The sequence below is a fragment of the Danio rerio genome, chromosome 9, assembly GCF_052040795.2.
Source record: "Danio rerio strain M-AB ecotype USA chromosome 9, GRCz13ab, whole genome shotgun sequence".
Lineage (NCBI taxonomy): Eukaryota > Metazoa > Chordata > Actinopteri > Cypriniformes > Danionidae > Danio > Danio rerio.
The window spans coordinates 12,364,161-12,386,845 of NC_141029.1; the positions used below are offsets into that span (position 1 = coordinate 12,364,161).

The window sequence follows — 22,685 nt, forward strand, 5'->3', positions numbered from 1 at the left end:
AAAATGACACATTTTGCTAGCGAAATGCTGTGACCATGTAAAAAAAATTAAATATGCAACAAAAGCTAATTTTGCATTCAAACAAGTAAATGAGCTCTTTTAATCAATCATTACACAATGGACAACAACATACAGATATTGTCAGTGCCATTTGTTGTCTTTCTATTTGGGCTGTCAAATTTGCCTTTTTGCAAAGAATTGGATCCAAAATAAGATTTTTTTTTTTTTATCAATCTGTGGCTGAAAAAAAACTGAAATACTGTTAAAAAAACAAAACAGACAAAAATAATAAAATACTGAAAGTATTATAGAAAACACATGTAAACCAAAAATCAGGCAAATCTATCAGAGTAGAAGACATAGCCGCTATTGACCTCTTCCATCCATGCTGGCAAAGAACAACACAGACCGGCCACCTTTTTTATAAGGTTTGCAGATTGAAAGCCAATTGAAGATTGTGTCAAAGTGGCAAAACAGTGCTTCAGTGATTTCATACTAATCTTGATAGTTTCTAAAAGTTACAGCAGGAATAGATGATTTCTGTTTGGTAACCATAGCTAAAACAAAGTTTGAACTGCTTTAATGACATCTGTGTTTACTGTTTTGAAAAATGGTGGGGAAAATGTGTCAACCCAATGAGAAATAGTTTACACATTTTCAAGACAAGTCTTCTGCTCTGCTGGGATAGTGATTATGAAAATGGAATGGATCCTTGTTTCTTTAATCAGGTCAAAGCAAACAAGAAAAACTGTAATACCCAAATGGACCATTAAAATAAAGTGTTAGCTTTTTTATTTTAGGTATTACCATGTTTTTATGGACTTGTGGATATCAGCATGCTAACACATTTGTCCATATATCTTCACAATAGCACAAAAATCACATTGTGAATAAAACCGCCCAGCTTTTCCCCCATTATTTTGATGTCAAATGTTTCTGACAGTGATGAACATGGTGGAGAACCCAACTGCAGCGAAAAGTGAAGTTATCATCAGATTTTAAATGATGGAAAGGCATGCAGGACAAAACTCGAGATGTTTTCCCTCAACATTAGCAGCGGTCCTGCCAGCACTCTCTCCTCCTGTTCCTCATGGGCCATTTGTTTGGCTGGATGAAGCCATGTTTCCAGTTGAGGAGCCAATCAAAGAGCACGGAGGCTCTGGGCCAGTGATGAGTTTTTCTGGCTGGCCCTGTCTGACAGCTGTCCTATCAATCCCACTTTGTGTTTCCTAATTTGAAGTTGGTACAGAGCCCAAAAGCAGATGTGCACAGAAGACATAACTGGGAATACTACCTCAGCGCTCACCCCAGGACAAGAACAACAGATTTTCAATATGAACATACAGTTCCATGCACATTTTACAAGATTACACTTGTATCTAATACATCTCCAGAAAATGTCAGGAAATAATCTTTTTCTACTGATTCTAAAGATTATGCATAATACAGTTTTCAGAGTAACTTTGTTAGACATCTGCCGCCAAATCACTAAAATGGGACAGTCATAAATCCTTTGAATAGCAAACCAAGACCAAACTAAAGGGTAAATCATTTACCATGTAGTCATCTGGCAATCTATTCAAAAAAATCCTGTTTCTTGAAATACTACTCTTAGGTCCTCAGAAGCAAAAATCACAGGGCTTGTTCACACAAAAGCAGAATACAGTTGTCAGTGCTGTAACTTAGTCCTTAATTTAGTTACGTTCACACACAATTTGGTTATTTACAGGACTGACAACTGCATCTGACTGGACTGAGTCCTGCAGTGCGAGTGGAACGAAATTAATAGTCTGTCACTTCAGAAATATAGATACTCAGCACGACATGTACTGTACCCACCTAGCATGCTCTGGGTTATTACTGTATAGCATGTGTACTTTAAAAAACCTGCAGATATGAGATTTATGTCATATAAAGTCTTAGATCCAGTCAGTTTTCACAGATGCAGCTCCCTCCATTTGTGTGAACAGCTTTAAGAGAAAATGGACTTTACTTCAGATATAGTGTGTGAACAGGACATTTTAGCCTTCATCATTTCATCATCAGTCCAAATGCAATTTATGAGCATATCCTTGTCACAGTCTTGTCTAGTGTTCATGTCGTCACCTTAGAATTATAAGGTTCTATCTGACATTTAAAAAGAAATCAAGTTATTGATATTTAAATTATTATATTCTTAGTAAATGACAACTTATTTATATTATGAGATGGGTTTTCATTAGTTATTTACATATTAAGACTTTTTATTTTAAAAAACAAATGTTACACACATACTGTTTGCTGTATGGAATGCTAACTATTTGAAGCTCAATGTCTCAAAATCATTCAGAACGCAGATAGAACCCCATAATTCCAAGATGATGATGTGTCTGTTGTCATGTGACGTCCTAGTGTGTAATTCCATATGGTTCTGTGTTGTTCCATGTTATTTTGTGATGATTGTGCTCCTTTCTTCTGTTTTCCCACCAGTTAGTTCCATGAGTTTTACCCATGTACCTCCCCTGTGTGTTATCAGAGTTAATATGCCCTTTGTTTTTACATTGCATCCAGAAAGTATCCATAGTGCTTCACTTTTTCCACATTGTTACAGCCTATTCCAAAATAGATTGAATTTATTCATTTCCTCAAAATTCACACAATACCCCATAATGACAATGTGATTTTTTAATTTTTTTTATTCATTGTTGCAAATTTATTAAAAATAAAAATATATATATCTAGATCAGCCTTGCCTGACTAAAATAGTTTTAAAATATAACATTACCTGTCTGAAATAAATACTTCAGCCATGGTGTCATGCTTCGTCCAGCATGCAAAAGTAACTCTAATATTTATTCAGGATTTTTAAAAGTTTTGATTCAGCATTTAATTTACCGCGACCGTGTCTCGTGTGCACATAAACGCGTAGCGCTTGTGGCAGATCTGCATGAACAGAAATGTACAGATTTACATATCTACCTTTGTTGACAGACAGTTTGGGCTACTTATCTTAATTTTGGGACTTGTTGGCCTGCCAATATTTAATTGGATGAAAATGTTTTTGTTTTATGACTTCTTTTCATATACATAAATTTAGATTATTTACTTTAATCATTATTATTGGAATGTGAAGAGAATGCCCTGCTGCACCTTTAATGTGCTGTGAGTTAACTCTAACTATTTTAACAATAAATACTGTAGTAAAAGTTCTGTTCATTTTTTGTTTGTTAATAAAAACATTAATTAATACAACATGCACAAAAAAACTGCATGTAAATACATATATGTTGACCCATCCTTTACGCCTTAATACATTAAGCCTACCAAACCTATCCCCAATCCAACCCCTATCCCACCTAGCACAAGAAATGTTGTGCAGTTCAATAGGAGTACAATGTGCTTATTTTCTGATGAAAGTGCCTACTGTACAGTAGTAGTTAAGGCCACTTTCTTTTTAAAGTGGAATCGAAACAGTGACTCCAGTTTTCTTTAAAGTCAGCATGAGGTTGAAGAAGTTGCTGAGACTTTTATTTCAGCATGTGGATGTATTTTCAACTAAAACAGGAAATTTCACATGAGCATTAATTCATCACCAATGTAGCACACTGTTATTACATCATTACAATCTAAAAAGGGTCCACAACAGACATTAAAAAGGATATTCCTCCTTATCTTCACACAGGGTGGACATGCACAGAGTCAAGGATGTGTTGGGATTTAGGGTCATTTTTAGGCCTGGAGCAATGGCAGCAAATCGGAAAGGGACTCATTAGGAGTAGAAAGGTGAGTGTCAGCAAGGCGCTCAGGGGCCTGTGTGGGGGAAAAGGGCTACTGAGCACTGGGACGTGGTGGCCGCAGGCGGGGGTATTAATTGAGAGAGATTAAGTTGCTCTCGCCCTCGCCTTGACAACGCCATCAATAAGGGCTCTCGAAGTCGTCCCCAGACTGATGTTCTCGGTGTTGCACAAGGAACTGTGCGACGGGGAGAACAGCTGGCGGAGGACCTGTCCATGGGAACGCAGGGCCGATGAAATTGAATATGGAACAAGGTCACCTGGGTCGCCCCGCATCCTCGGCGCATCGCCCCGATCACATCAGTTTGAAGGAAAGTGGATGTGCTTGATGCTTAGATTACTTTGGGAGGATTCACGTGGACAGGTGAGGCCAAGAGGATATTGACATGGAAGAGACTATTGAGAAAAATGAATGACAAAAAAAAATAGCAGGGAAGCTGTGGTACAGTTATGAGATTCAGGGAGTCATCTCTTTTTATAAACAGCAAAGCAAATTAGTACTATGATGACTATACTATGCTAGCAATAAAAAATGATTATAACAAGGTAACGCTTTAGTTTAGGTCACAGTTCAAATAAAAAAAAAAATGTTAACTAACACTACTAGCTTAATAAACCACTGATTTGCTGTTTGTAGTCAGTAAGGTAAACATTTTAGGTTTTGGGTAGAATTAGGGATGGAGTATAAGATCATACTTTAAAACTACTAACAAACAGTTATTATCCCCTTTCACACAGTGGTACCGGTAAATATCCGGAAAATTTCCGAAATGTCTTTACCCGTAAATAAAAAAAAAAGCGCTGTTCACACATGCCAGAATGTTACGTATTTTTTTCTGGTAAAGACCATTCAGACATCCATTCCAAAATACCGGTAAATTCTGACATCATTAACCAGAAATGAGCTCTAAACGGCTGCGCTTGTATTTGTAAACATTTGACTACATTACAAACTCTGTGAATGGATAAGTATTGTGAACAACTTCGATGAAAACATATATTGAAACACTTTCGCATGTCCAGAGGTTATGCGTGTGTACTGGCGCTCCCATGCACACGCCTCAGAGCTTGAAGGTAAACAAATAAGAGCTTATCATAAGCTTTTTACCAATATTTTTTACACCACTGGCATTAAGAAGGAACATAGAAATGTTATCTGACTAACATCTAGCAGCTAAATGTGTCTGGAAATATATTCACAGGCTTTTATTCTAATATACCACTCTGACGTGAATGCGTCTGAGTGTTCTGATTGGCTATATATATATATATATATATATATATATATATATATATATATATATATATATATATATATATACACATATAATTTACTATTCAACTTTTTCTAATCAACTTGAGTAAACTTTCATTTTTGGGTGAACTCTCCTTTAAGACATGGTGCTTTGTAACTATGAAAATTCATTATTATCAGAGCCACTGATTGGAGTATGCATGACTAATACACTACATTAGCTCAAAACAAGAATGACATTGTTAGTTTTGAATATTAACACTTAACACTTTTAAATGGACTATATTTAAAAAGAAATTAGCTGATTGTAGAAATTGCAACCTTGACCTTCATTCATCAAGGGTATGCGTGTACCTGTTCCTTACAGAGAACTTGCACAACATACATTTCAGATTTCAGATACATTTTTTTATTTTATTTTTTTATTTTTTATTTTTTTGTCATGGCCATTACAACATCTCCCAATGGGAAAAAATAAATAAATTCAGTGTCACTTTATTTGGTCACACTTTATTTTAAGCTAGTAACTATTTATTTAAATTAAGTATTATTATTCATGTGCTTACTATATGGTTGTGGTTAGTATCTAGGTAAGGTTTTAGGTTAATTACATGCAATTATGCATATTTCCTTGTACAATAATTAGTATAGTAAGTGTAGGGGATATGTGTAACCAAGTTAAAGTGTTACCCTTAATTTGATGGTTCCTTTAACACATTTTCTTGATTTTAAGTTTTATTGCAACTAGGACTGCACAATACCATTTCAGCATTGATATCGCAATGTGCACATTCGTAATAGTCACATCGCAAGGTATGGTTGAGTCTGATTTATAGTTGAACAGGAGCCACAGAATTGTATTTAATTACTGTATTTATAAGTTATTTATAAAAAAAAAAACTATTTTTTTTCTTACATGTTCTTACTTTTTTTTTTTTTTTAATTACCCCACCGGTGGATAATATAACTTGTTTATAGAAAAAAAAAACTCTTAATTTAGATTTTTCTTCTAAAGTTGAAAACAATTTTTATTTTTACTAGATTCAAGAATTTTTTTCAATATTTGGACTAGAAACAAGACAAAGCAAAGAAAAGCATCTATTTGCATTATGATTTTTAAATTTCTGTACCTGAATACTGTTAGACTCCCCACACTAAAAAAAAAAAAAAAAAAAAAAAAAAAATCCATAATTTTACAGTTTAGTAACAGCCGTTAAATTACAGAAATATACAGTAAAATAACAGATATTAAATTACAGAAATGTTCTTAAATTTAAAATTATGGTAAATTTCTGTAATTTAATATCCATTTTTTACCGGTAAATTTCTGTAATTTAACAGCTGTTATTTTACTTTTTTAATTTTTTTCTGGCACCCCAGCTGCTGGAAATAAACCGTAAAATAACAGATTTTTTTAAGTGCAGAAAAATCATCAAACAGTGCTATCCGAACTATTACTGTTGGCATTTAGTTGCAGTGTAACTTATAGTCAAAAAAGACCATCAAAATAAAATTATACCATAGTTGTCATGTAATTGCAAACTATTTTAGTCGACAGAATGTTTAATCAAGGAACCAAGTGTAACCAAATAATATTTTATGATGCACACACCATTTCAGTAGGAAAAACATGTATATTTTTGGATACATTAAACAAATCAGAGCAGAAATGCGTAAAACAAATCCAAAAACAAATCAAATGATGTCCTTTGGCTTACATCCCATTTCTTCAATTAAAATGCACAATATTGAGATGGACTCATAGTTTTCATATATGTTTGTTCCTCACAGTCTGCATTCTTGGCATCTAGTGAAGCAAGTGAACTTGAGTGAAACTTTGTTTTTTTGGACTAATGGTTAATGATGTGTGCTGGAAAAATGCCAGATAAGGAAGTCGATAATTCATCTCAATGCGGAATAATTTAGAGGGAATAAAAAACTCATGATGGCAGAACGCCTCAGGGCTGGAATCCCTCAGCATTTGGCAATATCTTTGATGATAGAGACATTCAAAATAATTAGGACTGACAAAAAACAGCATTTACAATTGTTTGACTATTTAGGACGGTGATAAAAATGATTTCTCATCCGGATGAAACAGCTGTATTTGACAGCCGCATGGTGGTGTGCTGCGGTCCTCTTTACGTTTATAATTACAGCTCAAATCCATGTAATTGTTTCTTTTGTTTGCATGCCAATTTATCGAAATTGTTACAAATGCAAAGTGCTGAACCAGTAAATTAGTTAGACTGTATCTTAGTGTTCACTACTGAGTAAAAATGTCCTCTTTTTTTAATTACTCTATTCAAAATACCACCTATTAACGACACACTTGAGAAGACATTGTTTATTGTTCATCTCTTTTTTGTTCGTCTTGTTTTTTTTTTTCAACTTACGACAGCTGAAGAAACAGCACATATTGCAAAACTGAAAAAGGTTTTCAATTATTCCTTGAGCTGATTTGCAAGTATAACAGCTGTGGTTACCAGATAAAGTCATCAAATATTCAATCTGTCATATTGCACAGACTAGTGGGTTGATCTGAATTATTATATCTACACATTTCCTTGCTGTTTAGTCGGCTGACAATTAATATTAATAGGCATGAGCGAGGAACACGTCTCGGAAAGAATGCATTCTCAAATACATTGACCTGCACGTGAACCTGAACCAGAAATTTATAGGAAACAGACAAATACATCACTGTAAAGCAAAGAGAGAGAAATATCATGCATCTCATTTGCCATCTAAAACAGCCACCTGGAATTTCATTTAAACATTTATTTGAGCTCAACATCTGCATTCCTCGAATCAAAATCACAGTCAGCCCTCGTAATATTTAAAATGACAATTTGCAGATTTCCTGACGATTGCTTTTGAATTAAATGGACTATTATTAAGCAAAACGCAAGTATAAAACATCCAAAAGTATTAAACCAGGAGATGGTGTTGCCTATATTATCTTAAAACCGCAAGGAACTATTTAGAGCCATCATATCTGCATATGATTTCAGTCTTTGAAAAATATATTTACCCCAAAATAAAAATGTCGAAATATTACTCATACTGAACCTTACAAACCTTTCTTTCATCCCTATAAATATTTATTTTTGTGTATACAATGAAATTTAATGGGGCAGTTACGATAATACAAGACCTGGAGAACCTTTTTATGCTGAAGTGGTTCTTTTGTATTGTGAACATTTCATTGTAACATTGTCTTCATTGTTTGTTTGTTTCTCTTTTCCAGTTATTTACAAATTTATTAATGTAAAATGTGAATTGTAATTTATTAATGTATTTAGCTAATAACATGGATGAGTACTGGCGTTTTTGCAGATTTACAAAAATAAAAAAAATATATACAAGCACCTACTGTAATTGGCACGTGTGCTGGGATGCAAGGTGTAAGCCCAGCCAAAACAATTAACCTACGAATAACAAATGACAAACATACATACATACATACATACATTATATATATATATATATATATATATATATATATATATATATATATATATATATATATATATATATATATATATATATATATATATATATATATATATATTTATTTATTTATTTATATATTTATTTATTTATATATATATATATATATATATATATATATATATATATATATATATATATTTATATATATATATATATATATATATATATATATATATATATATATATATATACAAATATTATTAATAATATTATTTACAATATTATTTAACTTATCCTATAGCTACTGTAGTGACACGTATACCACTTTCAAAGCATGGTTCTTTATAGAACTTTAAAGGAAAAGGATTCTATTTGAAGAGTTCAGATGCAAAAGCCGCTAAATGCCACTTCTGCCAAAGACGAGATAATGACATTGAATGAATGCTTTAGGCACGTGTCGCCGATGAGTCGCTGATGCCTTTGAGAAATTTGGCGTGCTACATATCTGGAGCTGTTGGCGATTAAAATCATGCCGTGTGAAATGAGTTTTGACTGAAAATAACATTGGCGATCGACTACAGCCAATGAGAGAGCAGCATTCACTTGTGTTTGTGTACCTGCAGGCCAGCAGGAGGCTGAGGGAGAAGTTATAAGCGCTCATTTTCGGTTTATTGGGACCCAAGTAATGGAGGAAAAACTAGTGGAGGTTTTACAGGAGCACCTGAGTCCATTTCCTATTCAAAAATTAAAAAGAAAGTTCAGGAGAAATTATTAATTTCTTTCAAACCCAGTTGAGCAAATATGTAAATATTTTCTACCCCATTAAAGGCTTCTTTCTCGTTATGTAGTTAATGACAAAAGATATATGCTCATGGCTGTGAGACGTAGTTTGGACGAAGTTGTCGGCGATTTTTCATATTGTAAATTTATGCAATGAGAAAACGCGTCGCCAATCCATCTTGCAGTGTAAACAATGCAGCGACAAAATGCTAGCCCAAATAGTCATGCAGTGTGAAAACATCTGTGACACGACTACTTTGAAAATCGTGCAGTCTGAACTCGGCATTACCTAACAGATTTCAACTCATTTTCTTTTTGCTTAATCCTTGGTTTATTAGGGGTTACCACAGCGGAATGAACCGCCACTTGACAGATTTATATATTTTTAATTTTAGGTGTTTAATGTGTGGTTAAATAATTTCTAATTGCATCTTCAGTGATTTTCAACTAAGTACGGTCTTATCTCAGTAGGTGGATTAAGAGGTTTTTGCAAAAAAAAAAAAAAAAAAAAAGCTATAGGGGATTTAGCTGGTAGATTTTTATTTTTCAAAACCTTATTAAAAACCAAAGAAATATTTAAAGTTACATTTTTGAAAAAAAAATAAAAGTAATCAGTAATCAGTACCTATAAAATAAATGTTCTGAACCTAATCAGAGGTGCCTGATAGAAAATGCTCATTTACAAAAAACAAGAGGTCTGATGGATTTAGAAGGTTTTGCATCAGAACTCTTGCAAAGTTCTTGCTCATTTTTGTTTGGTTCAAATGTTTCTTGAGTGCGTCTATGATGCCATAATATTTTTCGATTGTTTGTTTAATTTTGTGGACTATTCATTTGAAGTCTGTACATGCATATTGTGCAAACTGTACTTAATTTAATAAAGTAATAAAACAGCTTTTAATTACAGGTTGAGAACTCAAGGTTCAACAAAAGTATGCAATGCTGTTTTTACTTGTGCATTTTAACTGTGGATTCAGGAAACGTTAATGGTGCGACCATAGTTGGCTAATAATGCTTTTGGGAGACATAATTGAGATTTATCATGTGAAATATACTGAAATGTAAACTGTTTAATATCATCTTTTTTTTTGTCCAGAAATGCAGAGGAGTGTATAAACATCAACTTTGAAGACCACATTTATTTAAACAAATCCCTAATAATATTCTATATTTATATTCTTCTATATTTTGTACATTTAAAATAACTGTTATCGCTTTCCGGAGATCGCTGTTTTCCACTATACTTGGACTACACTTCCGCCTTCTCCTGGACTACATTTTCATACATGCACTTCTCCCAGACACTCACGCCTGCTCACACATTTAGCTTGATTACATTCACCACCTGAACCTGGTCATAGACTGATCACACCACTTATAAGCCACTCATGAACCCATCCTGTTTGCAGAGTCTTGTTTAGCCTAGTGACATTACAACGCGTTTCCTTGTCTTGCCGTGTTAGACCTTATCCTGGTATCCTTGTTATCCTGTTTAGCCGCCTGCCTTTCGACCTGTTGCCTGTTTACCGTTTATGATTCTGGACTGCCTTAATATACCCGTTAGCACCTGTATGACCACTGCTTGCCTGACGCTGAATAAACCTGCATATTGGATCTTACCTCAAGTTATATCTGTCATTTCCTCCCCGGCCGTTAGAACAACAGTTTTCTATTTAACTCAAGGCAACATTTATGAGACTGTAATTACTGCAGTCTTGAGTGTCTTAAATATTCCAGAAATCATTCTAATGCCAATGCAGAATTGCTGTTAAAGAAACATTTCTCATTACTAAAAACAGTTGCGCTGCTAAATTTAATCTGATATTTTTCTCAGGGCCATTTGATAAATAAAAGATCATTTATCTAAAACAAACCTTTTGAATCATTACACATTTATAAGTACCTCTGATCAATTTTTACACATCCTTGCTGAATAAAAATATTCTGAAAATATTTCCAACCCTGCATTTTTTAAATGGTGTATTGTGCATACTGTACACCACTTTCGGTGTGATTTAACAGTCCCTTTTTACAGTACAAATTGTATTCATAAAAGATTTACACAAACATCAGTTCTGCTCTTGATGAATACTGTAAATAAGAGCTATCAATATTCAGACAGTAATTCCTATTTAAAAAAAAAGACATTTAAAATGATTAATTCACGAAGTCCTTGAGCAACTATCACATAAACAAACAAACAAACTAACAAACAAACAAACAAGCAACCTCGGGTCATCTTTAAATGACTCCCTAAACAAATGCATGAAAAAGCCTTCCTAGTTACGCAGCCTTCCTGTAAAATAAATCCCAGCATGCCACAGCATACAGCAATGTTCCACATGACAGCTTTCCAGTGCCCTCAGTGCCCACCTGACAGCGTCTGTGGGCGGGCATTACTTCTGAAGAAGTCTGTTGATTATGTTTGTGATGGGAGCTGTCATTACAGCAGTTCCACACCTGTGGAGCCCAGGTGCGCCACTACATTCATTTACGGCACACTGAGAATTAGTCCAACCGCTCCGGCCAGGAGAGGACAGACTCCACGGGGCAGAGCAGAGGGAAATAAATTACCATTTTCACACAGAAGAATTGAGACGGAGGAGAGGAGTCAGTCCTCCGCACATGCCTCCTCAAATTAGGTGCCACCTGTAATTCAGTTGCCCATGAATCTTCAGCCAAACCGTTGGCTTTGAGGCTGGCACGGTATTAGTTATTAGCCACAGGAGTGCTTTGAGGACAAGAAAAGGCATATGTCAACTGCCAGGGGAATGGGCGCTCATCTCTGGGTTTTAGTCGAGTCTGACTGCACACGAAAGATGCATCTGAGTTACGATGACAGGATGCAATGGCAGAACTATAGGTCTTCTGTTGACCATGACATGCATTAGGTTGAAAGTACCACAGGGTGACAGGCGGCGGAGTAGAGCGGCAAAGGCGGAGATAATAATATGCTTTACCTAAACTACAAACACAAGCCCCAGAAATGGAGGACAGGCTGGCAGGAACATGACAACACACTGAGCGCCTGATTGGATTGACAAGACAATTAATTCAGAGTCAAAGTCGCCGTCGTTTCACTGTCATCTCTCTGCTGTGTGGTTGGAGGAGATATGAAGCACGTCGTCTCCCGGAGCCATGGTGCAGACCATGTAGGTGATATTTACAAGACAACAGCTTTCACAAAAGTTTTGGGATGCACATGAAAACATGCAATGCAGTGTTAAATCAGAGAAGATGTTGTAAGGCAGTTAATACAGAAATAAACATTCACACTTTGCATTAACATGTAATTTCATGTTACATGTTTTGAATCAATGGGATTAGCCCAGTGGTGTCCAAACTCGGTCCTGGAGGACCAGGGTCCTAGAGAGTTTAGCTCCAACTCTAATCAAACACACCTGAACCGTCCAATCAAACTCTAACTAGATAAACTGAAAACCAGGTGTGTTGAAACAAGTTAGAGCTAAACTCAGCAGGACACCAGCCCTCCAGGACTAAGTTTGGACACCTCTGGATTAGCCAGTAATAATAATAATAATAATAATAATAATAATAATAATAGTAATAATAATAATAATAAGAAGAAGAAGAAGAAGAAGAAGAAGAGGAAGAAAAAGAAGAAGGCGATTTTATTTATTTTATTAACATCTTTACAGATGCTAATTCAAGCACACTTAAATTCATTCATGTTTTTTTTTTTTTTCATGAATTAACTTGGAATCAAACCACTGGCTTCCTGTTGATTCATCTTTTAGAGATTATACTTTTTTTTTTATACTTTAGATTAATAAAATGCAGCATAATAATTGAAATTGACTATATGAACTATTAGATTTCTATAGAATGGCCACAGCAGTCATTTTGACCATTCATATAGTACAGGGTAGAGTTGCCTCAGCTGATCGTAAGTTCTTTCTCAAGCTGCGATCACACTGCACTTTTCTTCCCATAAACTTCCATCCGTACGCACGCGAATGCGTCAGACTGAAAACGCAAGCTCATGCGGCAAGATTCACAGGTCGTTGCATTAGAAAGTTCAAGCTAAACTCTGACCTGCGAAATCACATCACTCAATTGCGTGGGACATATCAAGGATCAAAACATGACCTCTCTGGACAGAAATGAAAAAATATTGGACCATAGCTTTGTTTTTTTAAATAATCATCTTGATTTCTAATCATCTTGTTCAATCCTGCCCCTTTTTGCAGCGTCGTACAACAGAATTTCGCATGCTCAAACTCTAGTGTGACTGCAGCTTTAATCTGGAATGTAAAGTTCACACTAGTTCACACTTAGTAACTACTAGCTAATTTGTAACTAAATTTGTTCTCACAGTCATGCATAGTCACATTAAATGACGTATTTTCCAATAAAAACATTTAAATCAATAAACTGCTTTAAAATTCTGCAACTAATGCATCGATATGTAACGGTCCTATGAAAATTTAATTCTAAATGACATTTTTCAAGCACATTGAATTACAGTCAGTCACTAATAATAACAAATGCACACCTGCATCGCAAGCCATGCACACAAAATACAAATGAAGTTATCAAAACATTAAACTTGATTTTTTTATACATATTAAACATATGAAGCTACATATGGAAGAGCAGGAAGAAGAACTCAGTTATAAAGAAATTCTCGTTTTAATTGACGGTTACAATTAAGACAAAACACTCCTTAAACTCTTACTATTACACTCTTCTTTCATAAACCGAAATAAATGCAAGATTGGGGAGGAAATTAAGGCTGAGGGATCATTATGATCGAGAGCTCCTCAATGTAAACTAATCTTGCTGTCATCTCTTTTCTACTGTTATACATGTTTGGAATCTAGCGTTACATTTAAACTAAGTTCAGTGGTGCAACACAAAAATATTTAGTAATGTGCAAGTTGTGACTTAGTGTTCCTTTAAGTCACAACTGAGCTATGTTTTAACTTGTGCACTGCTGGTGCAATCGGCCCCAGACGAATAGAATAGAATCAAATACCGAATATAATTTTTGTCACATCATGTTTAGAATCAAAGAAAGAAGTACAGTATTGTATGTCTGTCATTTTGGTTTAAGAAGTCATTACCCTAAAATACATTATTTTATGTGGTACAGCCTATAATTGTGTATGAGTTTAGATCCTATTGGCGACATGGTGGCGCAGTTGGTAGTGCTGTCGCCTCACAGATAGAAGATCAATGGTTCGAGCTTCGGCTGGGTCAGTTGGCGTTTCTGTGTGGAGCTTGCATATTCTCCCCGTGTTTGCGCAGGTTTCCTCTGGGTGCTCCGGTTTCCCCCACAGTCCAAAGACATGCGGTACAGGAGAATTGGGTAGGCTAAATTGTCCATAGCGTATGAGTGTGAATGAGTGTGTATGGATGTTTCTTAGAGGTTGGTGCAGCTGAAAGGGCATCCGATGTGTAAAACATATGCTGTATAAGTTGGCGGTTCACTACGCTGTGGTGACCCCAGATTAATAAAGGGACTAGGCCAAAAAGGAAAGTAATGAATGGGTTTAGAACTGAAGGTGCGTACCTCACTTTGATCAGCAAGCAGGAGTGCAGTGCAGTTTTGGTGCAGTGCAGTTATGTTTTTGTTATTAGAAAGTTGAGTTTTTGTTAGCAGAATGTTGCTAGGGAACAGAGACAGGCATATTCAAAGGCACAGGAAAAAGTAGTGGATGCTGAAATGCATGCATAATGACCATTAGGGCCATTCAAGGTAAAAATACTCAGAACTCAAGTGCACTGACCACTATAGACAAACACTCGAAACAGTGGGTAGCCATTTTTCAGAGGTGTCGTAATCAAAATAAACCAATATTGCAATATGACTAGTGTGATTATGACACTGCAAATGCTGCAGTATAATTTAATAAAGGTTTAATGATGCTTTCAAATTAAGTATGCTACTGTGTTCAAGTTTTTTTTAACCTAATTTCATAGTTTTGAATTGCACTTTGAAATAATACAATGGAAAATCCCTGCTATCATATATCAAATGGCTGTATTTAACAGATGCTAATAACATCTAAATAATTAAACAATTAAAAATTAACTGGTTAAGTAAACCACAAAAAACATTTTGATGTGTATCATATACAAGTACTTTTTAAATTCCAAAAAAAAAAAAAAATTTATCACTGAGATCCAAGAGCAAACAGCTTAATTTGATAGGTTTCATCCTTGACATCCTCGAGAGTTATCCCAGGTTAAACAGTCCCTCGTTCTGTGTGGTCCACTGGGATTTGGCTTTTCCTGTTGCTCAAGGCTCACCTGGGGCCTAAACACCTTGACTAAGCTCTAACTGGGGCATGAGCTGCATTCATGCACACCGCCTGCACAGCACACTCACTTACAAATGTGGAACAAGCTCCAGTTTGTGTAAAAATATGTTTACATTAGCCGTTAGCTGAGAGATACAATGGCGTTACCTTTTCTAAATTGCCACTCTATTTTCTTTTTTCCATTTCAGTCAAATTCGAAACCTCGAGTGAACCTGAGAGAGCACTGAGCCAAACACGGGTGTGAACTAAAAATCTTCAAGTAGACAAAAGCACACAAGAGAAAAGAGAATGTTAGCATCTAATCAAGTGAAACGCGTGACAATGTGAAACAATATCAGATGTAAAACAAGAGGAGCATTAAGTGGGCTTGAGGGAGCGAGAGGATTCTCCATTTAATTTCCAGCACTAAAAATACTGAATGAACAGCACAGTGCAAATGACTCAACACAGATATGTAAAAAAGAAAAAAAACTGCTAAATTAATCACTGTTGTTTTGTTTGGGGGCTTCTCTGGAGAGGCTACTCAAGCTAAAGCTGAAAACTAAAGCAGCTCTTCCTGTCCAAGTCTATATGTGGCTTCTCGTCAGTATGCTAGCAGTGTTCATTTAACCCTCGGGTTGGTGACTAAAAGCGTCTCCTGCATCGAGGGACTGGAGTTGAGCGAAATGACATCCTATGGAGCCGGCGTGATTCTGGCACTATAGGACTAGCATGCACCATGCATCAATCTTTCCCTCAATCAATTGCCTTAATGAAGAATGGGCCGGAATTAAATCTAAACCTCTAATAACACTAATGGTGGCTTTCTTTTTTTTCCCAACAGTTAGAAGCCAAGTGGCTGAAGCCTCAGGGGAAATACCCTTCTCTCGAACCATTTATAATCAATGATTAGCTACTGATCAGTGATTAGCCAGGCCAACTTTAGACTCGATCAAAGCAGAGGAGCCCGCAACCTTAACATTCAGACGTGTCTCCTAGACATGAACTCAAATATCTGGTTTAATTTCTGTTCCTTTTGAAAGTCATTTAATACCTTCCTCTTGTCGGAAATGAAGAACCAGCGGGATGGCAGAAAATCCTGGCACACTCCGTGCAGTCAGTCTAAGTGGTAATGTAATTTTTTTTCCAAGGCTAATGGACTTGGATATAGCGTTTTGCTTTGACAGAGCAAGACGAGAAGTCAAAGCGGCCACTAAGAATAACCCTGGCGGCATAGGAGGAGGTGATATCAGTCAATGAGCAGAGAAGAAAAAAGAGAGACATTTACCTTTCCTGCCTGTCTTGGAGTTGATACATGGATGGAAAGAAGATGCCTTTTAGTGTCCTCCCATTCATTAGGAGAGTCTCGTTAATGCAGACCCCCAGGTAGGGCATCAATTTCTCCAAACATCTATACCTTCGGACCCATTAATGTGACAGAAGAACAAGATCAGATGGCATGGCTCGGGACTTAGATGGCATGACATACAAACCATACAATTGGCAGAAGGCTCTGAATCATAATTTTATTCATGCAATTCAGCGTCACATGATCTAAACCACCTGTTTTATTTCTATGGCTACATTCACACTTCTTAGTGCTCAAATCAGATTTTTTTTTCCCCCATAGCTGTTCACGTTGTTGTTTTAAATGTGGCCAATAGCAGATATGAAGTGTTAACTAATCATGGCTAATCATACATCAGATCATACATGAGACTAATCATACATCAGATCTGTATTAACACATACAAAAGTGACTGGTAAGGATTAAAAAACAAAAAAAAAATCTGATTTCTTTCGATTTGTGCTGTTCACACTGTTATTACAGGAGGGTTGGATTTGGGCCACAGTTTTCTGCCGTATGAACATAGCTGAGACAAATTAAAAGAAGTGTGACTTCCTGCTACCAATGGGGCTGCAAATAAATTCAACACAGGCTCATCCGGAATATGTGCCCAGGGCTTTTGAGAACTGAGAAATATGTGCTCATGGGTATATATGTCTGCATCTTGAGTTTAAAACAAATGCTACGGGCAGTACCACTGGGTGGGGGATACAGCCACAACTTCCAGGAGACTTGGGATGTCTACATGGTTTTTGGTATCAGACAGGCTGGTCTGAGTATTTCAGAAACTGTGACCTAATGGGATTTCCACACATAACTACAGAGAAAGGTCAGAAAAAGAGAAAATATCCAATGAGCAGCAGTTCTGTGAGCACAAATGCCTTGTTGAAGCCAGAGGTCAGAGAAAAATGGCTAGACTTGTTCGAGCTGATTAAGAGACAACAACCGAGGCATGCAGAAGAGCATCTATGAACGCACAACATGCATGTTGAACCTTAAGGCAGATGGGCTACAGCATCAAAAAACCACACTAAGTGCCACACCTGTCAGCTTAGAACAGATAACTGAGACTACAATTTGCAAAGGCTCAACAAAATTGGACAATAGAAGATTGGAATATGCCTTGTATCAACAGTTCAGGCTGGTGGTGCACTTGATAATGGCACGTATAATTAAATGTGCACCAGTAACGTATTTGAGGTTGTCAAAAATGTACACAGCTGACATGGATTTGTGAAGAAAAAAAATAAATAAATAAAAATCAGCCTTTATGTACTCTAGGGCAGAGGTTCTCATCGTTTTCACTTCAGGGCCCACTTCTTTCTCTGATCATTTTTTGAAGGCCATCCTGTGTGACATTTTCTCTAAAATGTTTGTATGAAATGCTTATTTAAACCTTTATTTATTAACATATAGAATACATTTGTTTTGCCTTCTATTATTTTCTATTATATATAATAATATATAATTATTAATAATATTAAATAATATATAATAATTATAATAACACAAAGTTTTTGTACTAGTTGTAAACACGATCAGGAGAAAGTGCATTACTTTGATCATTTTAATATAGCATATTAACTTTTAAAGACCTAGAGATATTTTGTGGGCACCTAATGGGTCTATGTTATTAATATTTTTTTAAAAGCAGTTTTATTGTTATTTTAGCAGTCAGCCTTAAGTGTCTTATATTATTTTAAACAGGGGAACCTGAAGCTTTAATCTGTATCATTTAAAGGTCCAGTCTAAATACTAAATAATATTCCAGAATTTTAAGAAAACCTTTTTTTTTTTTTTTTTTTTTTTTAAAGTGGCATTTTCTAGTTATTACAAACAAAACCTTATGAAGTTTTTTTTTTCTTCTTTAGAAATACACGCTACAATGTTTTATACTTCCAAAATAAATTTTGTCTACATCCACCATTCACTGAGCAAGTTATAGCAATTTATTACAATATTATTCTAAGGCATTTTTCAGTGGGAAAAAAAAATTGTGCATTTATTTACTGACCATGTATTTGCCCAAAAGTTTTGGGAATGAACTAAACAGAAAGATTGTTACAAAATAACAGAACACTGAAGCAATTTGACTTTTTCCAAATAATATATTTTCAGTTACCATAAACAACACCACTTATAATGAACAAATATAGAATAAGAAAATAATAAATAATGCGTCGAAGTCCAAATAAACATGGAGCAAATCGTCAGTAAAAAAAAAAAAAAAAATAGATATAAATATTTACTATACTATAAATAGTTACATTACTAAACTAGATTCAATATGGACCATCCTTAGGTTTTATGTGCCAGCATATGGTGTGGACCCTGCTGCTTCCCAACTTTTGCGTTGCATACAAACAGCCGCGCCGTCATTTGCGTCCTTTGAAAACAGCAAGACCAGCACTTCATCTTTGCTATGTCACATGTTTTGTAATGTTTTTGTGCTGTTGTGCATGCAAAAGTACTTAGTATGAGAATTATTTCATGCAAAACTTTTTTTTTTTTTTGCATTTTATTTAACCATGCGTAAATGTATAGCTTATGTCTCATTCCAGGTTGTTCAAACAGCTTATTGCTGGTTCACAAAGCGAAACCTATGCTTATTGGTTGAGAGAGAATGAGTTTGAACCAATCTGGGCATGGAGGAGGGACAAGGCATCATGTCTGGTTTGTCCAGAGTCACAAGCCACGAGCGTTCCGTTGTCAAACCAGCGTTGTCAAAATGTGATGACGTAACAACACTAATTCCGGGGCCTACGAAGGTCAGTGAATGTAATGTTGTACAGCGATGGAAAGCTGAGACTCTCTTCTTTATGCTAATCTTTGAATTGTATCAGCGGATCGGATCAGCGGATCAAAAGTTATTAAACATTTAAGAACAATACTTATGTTTAGCCACAGGCACCTGTTTCGGTCATTACGGGTAAATAATGTTACATGTAATAATGTTACATTAATAATAATTTTACATGGCCTACCTGCAGGATCAATGAGGCCACTAGGGGGCCACAGCTGACTGGTTGAGAATCCCTGCTTTAGGGCACATGTTTCTCTGTTCTCAAAAATGAAGCCCTGGGCACATATCTCCAATGAGCCTGGGTTGAACAAAGTCAAATAACCTGTAAAAAAAAGAAACACCAATTCAGTGTCAGTCTACAGTACAAAAGTTTTTAAAAATTACAATGTTGTACACTATAAACATACACTGTACAGACTATATGATTATGAGGCCATATATAAAAAAAAAAGATCAAATACATGAAAAAACTGCAGCTGGGTAACAGGTACATTAGTTCTATAATTAGAATTAAGCTACACATCGCATTTTATGAGATTTTTTTTATGACTACTGCTTAAAACCTTCCTTTAAACCAGCACTGAGTGTTTGAAATGACTGCAATCTAAAGTGGATTTTGATTATATGGGCAGGCATGCATTATTTATGGTCTTTTACAATTGATTTAACATTTAGCATAACATATAAAGCATAGAATGTATATTGCATTTAGCTTATTGAGTCAGCTTTAGAACATCTCTCATGGTTGTTCATAGATGTGACTCTAAAGGAAGTGTGAGGAAGTGTTAAGATGAAGCGTAGATGTCATCATCTGGAAAGTATGGAGACTTGTTTCTGCCACTGAATAAAAAATTTAAAAGGCAAGAGCGATATTCTGACTCATAACACATGCACACATGGAAGAAACAGACACACAGTTTCTGCTGTTTCAAGCTCTTTAGATCACATATTTCACATCCATTTTTTGAATTTTTAAAGCTTGTTGCTGGGTGTGATGGAAAACAATTCTACACACTGTTTAAAAAAACAAAACAAAAAACTCACTCAGTAATGCTATGAATGATCATGGGTGGATGGATCTAATGTTTTAAAGCAAAAATGAAACCCTCAAGCAATAGGGTATATGCAGACGTATGCAAAAGAACTTTGAATTTTGCATTAACCTGGTTCAAGCTCTTTCGGTTGTATTTTAATTTCATTACAACATCAATGCTGTAAAGGAACCTTATAAAATTGAACAGTCACATCAACCATTCACTGGAACTGTATCGGTATGGGAAAAAACACTAGCTCTGCCCTATTGAAAATCTTTGCTAAACACAAAAGAAGATATTCTGCTAAACAAAGCATTGACATTCTTAGTGGGGAAAAATACTAAGGTAAAATCCATGGCTACCAGTTTCTAACATTCAATAAACTATCTTCTGTTGAGTTTGACAGATATAAGAAATAATAAAAAATAAGAAATCATTTTTCATATTTAATTTTGCATAAATTTGTTAATCAACCTTAGTACTGAGTAAAACTACTAAATATATATATTTTTTTACAAAATTTTTATTTATTTTTATTGCCAAATTTATAAATGATGTCACTGATTTGGCAAAAAAAAAAAAAAAAAACACAAAATGATGTATTTTCAATATCAAAAGTAATTTATTTTAAAATTATGAACGTGAATCGCCAGACGGAATCTGTGGACGTTTTTTGCTATTTCTGCAGAGAATTTTGGTAAAAGTCTGTGGATTTCTGCTGAATTATTTTGGCAGTATCATAACTAAAACCTTAATATATGAAATAAAAATTATATATTTTGAACATCTATTTAATGGTTTAAAATAAAAATCCAATTAGATTCACTTTATTCGTTAAATGAAGCAAGTTTGTATAACGTATCTAGTAAAAGACAAAAAATATTGCTGTACAAACTGCATTGTACATAAATCAGATAAACATTTTCACTTTAGTCCATAATATTAGTGAAATTAATAAAAAAATAAAAACTGAATAAATATAGATTTACACATATTTACTCAAGTAAATAAACAGTTAATGATGGGCTGGAATTCTGCGCGCGCAGATTGCGGTTGGGCCTAATGATTAGTAATACTATTGGCTTTGATACATTATTAGATTTTCGCTTTTTCTCCCTAATTTACTGTTGGTGGCTGTTTTTGCCATAACTACATTTGATGGTGTATAAACACAGTCTTTGTTTTTGTTTACTCCATGTAGTTCTGAGAGCTGAGATGCATATTTTGATTTTCTCGGACACATCAAGGTAAGTGCAGGACTCTCACACTCACACAAACAGACACACACACACACGCGCGCACACTTTATTTTGCTGTTATACTGTATATAAAGTTCAGAAACAAGCTTTTTTTTTGTACAGTTCAATCTAAAGGGTTAATGTTGCAAACTGACGATAAACAGTAAAAAATATAAGGTGTCATGATTTTGTAATCAAAAATAATGTGGTTATAATAGAAAACAATGCGGCAAAAACAGCCACCAATATATACTTTTATATTGAAAATATGTCTTTTTTTTCTCACCAAATCAGTGACATTCATGAAACTGGAAATTAAAAAGTTAAGATCCTGTAATTTTATAAGCAATGTATTAGTTGATCAGAACAGAGGTTGATTAACAGATTAAAACTATATGTTTTTTTTTTTTATTTTATTTTTTAGATTTGCATTTTTACAGCAGTTTAATTTTGTGGATGTTTTCATCCATAACAAAACAAGAGGGTAGTCAATTTGCCCAGAGTTTATTGTTGAGTTAAAAAATAATAATAATAAAAAGTATTTTCTCAAAATATTTGTCAAAATAAAATGTGTTGCCACAAATTGTTCTGCTATCTGAAACACAGAATTATTTATGTCTAAATTAAGACACAGAAATCAGCCCAGAGTGGATGAAAACATCCCCAACAGTACATAAAGGTTAACAAATAAAATAAATAAGATAAAATAAGATTTTAGATAAGGCATTGATA

General features: G+C 34.9%; 1 long non-coding RNA gene across 2 annotated transcripts in view; it reads right to left on the reverse strand.

Moving 5' to 3' along the window:
- Nucleotides 1–3,494: 3,494 nt before the first annotated feature.
- LOC141376077 (uncharacterized) overlaps nucleotides 3,495–22,685 on the reverse strand; it is a 37,848-nt gene continuing 18,657 nt past the window's right edge. The window contains exons 3-5 of one of the 2 annotated variants that reach the window (XR_015499229.1): nucleotides 19,863–20,003; nucleotides 16,819–16,947; nucleotides 3,495–4,169 (exon numbers count right to left, since the gene is read on the reverse strand). This is a non-coding gene — a long non-coding RNA (uncharacterized LOC141376077). The remainder of the gene's footprint in view (nucleotides 4,170–16,818; nucleotides 16,948–19,862; nucleotides 20,004–22,685) is intronic. The other variant, XR_015499230.1, reaches the window with a different exon arrangement.